Source organism: Tupaia chinensis, unplaced genomic scaffold (genome assembly GCF_000334495.1).
Source record: "Tupaia chinensis unplaced genomic scaffold, TupChi_1.0 Scaffold143888_1, whole genome shotgun sequence".
Lineage (NCBI taxonomy): Eukaryota > Metazoa > Chordata > Mammalia > Scandentia > Tupaiidae > Tupaia > Tupaia belangeri.
In genome coordinates, this window is record NW_006203739.1 from 13214 (window position 1) to 18624 (window position 5411).

The following is a 5411-nucleotide window of genomic DNA, read 5'->3' on the forward strand; positions in this document are numbered from 1 at the left end:
GTGTGCAAAGATGTTTTTTTAAAAAAAATGTAGGGCAAGAGATGTTTTCTTTTCTCCCTACCCATCCTAGTTTCCGTGACTAGGGTCTTGTAAAACTAGTTGGCACGGCACAGATGAACAGAGAAAAACAGACAAGATCATTAACACATGCATCAGCATACACATGGGAGCACTCAGTGACGAGTAATTCAAAGGGATGGTCAGAACTTCAGTTCATGTAACTCCTTACAAGAACAATAAAGGAGCCAGCAAGTACCGTGGTGGTTAAGGCACTGGACTTCCATGTGGTCAACTGCAGTTGGAGTCCTGTATCTGGCAGCTTGAAACTCACACGGGACACGTGTGCATGCATTCCCAAAATCCTGAGAGGAGAATGGAGGAGAAGGGATTGCAACATGGTCAAGCCCTCCAGGGGCGATTTCTCATTTTCTCTCTCTCTCTCTGTCAAGTGCATGTGCCCTATAGCAAAAATCTCTAAAAAAAATAAATAAATAATAGATTTTTAGAGAAATGGCCAGTGAAAAGGTCTTTGAGGCTCTAGGGTGATAAATGGTGGAAGGTAAACATGCAGGGGAACTAATGGAGGATAAGGGCAAGTTAGCACCGTTTGTCATGCAGAGTCCTCCGGTGCTCTCTGTGCTGACAAGCCCCAGTGTTGTCTCCAGTGATAAACTTCTATTCTTTCTGGGGGTTGGGGGGCAGCATCTTGACAAATTTATGTCTTGCTTTTAGGCAAACAGAAGGAGGGAAGAGAATTTTTCTTGTTTTTGTTTCATCTCAATTATCTCCAATTTCCATGTGGCTCAACCTCACAGAACTTCATGTATCATCGTTGTACTAGGTACAGCTCCTGGGTCCCCTTCTTTTTTCTTTTCTTTCTTTTTTTTTTTTTTTTATTTAGAGAGGTTTTTGCTCTAGGGCACGTGTGCTCTCCAGAAAGACAGAGAGAGAGAGAGAGACAGAGAGACAAAAAATGAGAAATCACCCCCCGGGGTGGATGGCCACGCCGCAATCCCTTCTCCTCCATTCTCCTCTCGGGATCTTGGGCATGCACATGCACATGCCTGGCGTAAGTTTAAGCCACCAGGTCTGGGACTTGAACCACAGTCAACCACATGGAAGTCCAGCTGGTCCCAGCATCTGGTGTGATTTTTAAGCTGTGGGATCAGGACTCGGACTTCTTAGTTGGCCATCTGGGATCCAGCACTGTAACCTCCACTCCACCTGCTGGCCCTAACACTTTATAACATAGCATTGTAGCCAATTTTAAAATGTCTGCCTATTTAATAGTTAATATATAATTTAAAAAATGAAGAACAATGTTAGGTCAGTCCATGGCCTGGCGGTTATATGAGTTGGATCTCACGCATCCAACTATGCAGTTTGAGTCCCAGACCTGGTGTTTGGAAAACACGCCTGGCACATGTGTGTGTGTCTCAAGGGGAGAGAGAAATGGAGAAGTGTTTGCAATGTGACCATTCCCCTGGGAGGTGTGCTCTCGCTCGCTCTCTCTCTCTCTCTCTCTCTCTCTTTTTCAATGAGAGTACATGCCTTCTGGCAAATTAAAAAACAGAGCAAAACAAAACAGTGCTACGATGAAAACTTTTGAAGAGTAGCAGAATATGCCACCCATAGTATACAACTTTGGGATAAGGATTATTTTGAATTGGAGATGATGGGGATGATTTCTCACTTTCTGTCTCTCTGTCTCTCTGGTGAGAACACGCACCCTATAGCAAAAACCTCTCTAAAAATAAATAAAATAATAATAAATAATTCTGAAAAAATAAAAACTATTGTTTACAGTCATTTTACAGGCATACCTTGAAGATACTCAGTTCCAGGCCTCCAAAATAATGCAAATATCGCAATAAAGTGAATTACACTAGTTTTTTGGTTTCCCAGTGCATACAAAGTTATGTCCACACTGTTCTGTAGCTAGTGAAAGTCCTAGATGACATCTTCCAATCTAAGGCTGTTTCACCGACACTGAAAGTCTTGTTTCGGGTCGCCTCCCTCGTCAGTTCTCTTCCCTAAATAACTTGCCGCACCTGCCACGCCAGCACTTGGTGCTTCGCCTTGGACCAGTATGTTATGGAAACAGCTTCTTTCCTTAAAGCTCACGAACCAAACTCTGCTAGCTGTAAACTTTCTTTTGCAGCTTCTCACCTCTCTGAATCTTCTAGAGAGACTGGGGTTTTGCTCTGGATTAGGCTTCAGTTTAAGGGAATGATGTGGCTGGTTTGACATTCTACCCAGACCACTCAAACGCTCGCCACTTCAGCAATGAGGGTGTTTCACTTCCTTATTGTTTGTGTGTTCCCTGGAGTAGCACTTTCAATCTACTTCAAGAACTATCTTGTGTTTGGTACAAGAGGCCTGGCTTTCTGCCTATCTTGGCATTCAGGATACAAGTTCCTCACTAAGTCATCTCTAGCTTTTGATTTAAAGTGAAAGACACGTGGCCCTTCCTTTCACTTGAACACTGAGAGGCCATTGTAAGGTTTTTGTTTGTTTGGTTGGTTTTCTGTTTATTTTATTTTATTTTATTTTATTTTATTTTATTTTATTTTATTTTATTTTATTTTATTTTATTTTATTTTATTTTATTTTATTTTATTTTATTTTATTTTATTTTATTTTATTTTATTTTATTTTAGAGACAGAGAGACAAAAAATGAGAAATCACCCCCCGGGGTGGATGGCCACGCCGCAATCCCTTCTCCTCCATTCTCCTCTCGGGATCTTGGGCATGCACATGCACATGCCTGGCGTAAGTTTAAGCCACCAGGTCTGGGACTTGAACCACAGTCAACCACATGGAAGTCCAGCTGGTCCCAGCATCTGGTGTGATTTTTAAGCTGTGGGATCAGGACTCGGACTTCTTAGTTGGCCATCTGGGATCCAGCACTGTAACCTCCACTCCACCTGCTGGCCCTAACACTTTATAACATAGCATTGTAGCCAATTTTAAAATGTCTGCCTATTTAATAGTTAATATATAATTTAAAAAATGAAGAACAATGTTAGGTCAGTCCATGGCCTGGCGGTTATATGAGTTGGATCTCACGCATCCAACTATGCAGTTTGAGTCCCAGACCTGGTGTTTGGAAAACACGCCTGGCACATGTGTGTGTGTCTCAAGGGGAGAGAGAAATGGAGAAGTGTTTGCAATGTGACCATTCCCCTGGGAGGTGTGCTCTCGCTCGCTCTCTCTCTCTCTCTCTCTCTCTCTTTTTCAATGAGAGTACATGCCTTCTGGCAAATTAAAAAACAGAGCAAAACAAAACAGTGCTACGATGAAAACTTTTGAAGAGTAGCAGAATATGCCACCCATAGTATACAACTTTGGGATAAGGATTATTTTGAATTGGAGATGATGGGGATGATTTCTCACTTTCTGTCTCTCTGTCTCTCTGGTGAGAACACGCACCCTATAGCAAAAACCTCTCTAAAAATAAATAAAATAATAATAAATAATTCTGAAAAAATAAAAACTATTGTTTACAGTCATTTTACAGGCATACCTTGAAGATACTCAGTTCCAGGCCTCCAAAATAATGCAAATATCGCAATAAAGTGAATTACACTAGTTTTTTGGTTTCCCAGTGCATACAAAGTTATGTCCACACTGTTCTGTAGCTAGTGAAAGTCCTAGATGACATCTTCCAATCTAAGGCTGTTTCACCGACACTGAAAGTCTTGTTTCGGGTCGCCTCCCTCGTCAGTTCTCTTCCCTAAATAACTTGCCGCACCTGCCACGCCAGCACTTGGTGCTTCGCCTTGGACCAGTATGTTATGGAAACAGCTTCTTTCCTTAAAGCTCACGAACCAAACTCTGCTAGCTGTAAACTTTCTTTTGCAGCTTCTCACCTCTCTGAATCTTCTAGAGAGACTGGGGTTTTGCTCTGGATTAGGCTTCAGTTTAAGGGAATGATGTGGCTGGTTTGACATTCTACCCAGACCACTCAAACGCTCGCCACTTCAGCAATGAGGGTGTTTCACTTCCTTATTGTTTGTGTGTTCCCTGGAGTAGCACTTTCAATCTACTTCAAGAACTATCTTGTGTTTGGTACAAGAGGCCTGGCTTTCTGCCTATCTTGGCATTCAGGATACAAGTTCCTCACTAAGTCATCTCTAGCTTTTGATTTAAAGTGAAAGACACGTGGCCCTTCCTTTCACTTGAACACTGAGAGGCCATTGTAAGGTTTTTGTTTGTTTGGTTGGTTTTCTGTTTATTTTATTTTATTTTATTTTATTTTATTTTATTTTGCTATAGTGTGCATGTGCTTGCCAGAATGGCAGAGAGAGATAGAGAGACAGAAAGCAAGAAATCACCTCCTGAGGGGATGGCCACACCACAATCCCTTCTCCATTCTTCTCTTGGGATCTTGGGCACGCACACACACGCGCCCGGCTTGAATTTAAGCCACTGGGTCCAGGACTCGAACCACAGTCGACCATGTGGGAGTCCAGCGACATAGCCATTACGCCAACTTCTGGTCCCATTGTAAGGTTATTAACTGACACTAATTTCAGCAGTGGTATGTCTCAAGGGTTAGGGAGGTCCAAAAAGACTAAGAAGAACCGGGAACAAATGACTGGTTGGTAGAACGGTCAAAACACACGGCACTTATCAACTAAGCTCGCCCTCTTTCATGGATCCCTAGTGTCCCAAAGCAATTACACATAGTAACATCAAAAATCACTGAAAACAAATAATGTAATATAAAAAATAACAAAAAACATTTGAAATGTTGCAGTGATTATCAAAACGTGACAAAGACACAAAGTGAGCACATGCAATTGAAAAAACAGGGCTAGGAACCAGCAGTAGGCATAATGGCTATGTCGCTAAACTCCCATGTAGCCTACTGCGGTTCGAGTCCTAGTCTCAGTGGCCTAAACTCATACCAGGCACGTGTGCGTGCCCAAGATCCCAAGAGGAGAATGAAGGAGAAGGGATTGCGGCGTGGCCATCCCCCACGGGGTGATTTCTCACTTTCTGTCTCTCTGTCTCTCTCTGTCTTTCTGGTGAGTGCACATGCCCTTTATCAAAAACCTCTCCAAAAACAAAACAAAACAAAAAAAACAGGGCCAGCAGGTGGTGTGGTAGTTGGGTGCAGGACCACATGGTTGACTGTGGTTCGAGACCTGGTGGTTTGCTTTGTCACTTTCTCTCTCTGGTGAGCACATGTGCCCTATAGCAAATTAAAATAATAATAATATTTATTTATTTATTTAAATCATTCATTCTTAGGGCCAGCAGGTGGCATGGTGGTTAAAATGCTGAACTCCCACATGACTGACCACAGCTCATGTCCCAGACCTAGCAACTTGCTTTCTCATTTTCCCTTTCTCTAGCTCTACTTTTCTCTGCTGAGTGCACATACCCTATAACAAATTTAATA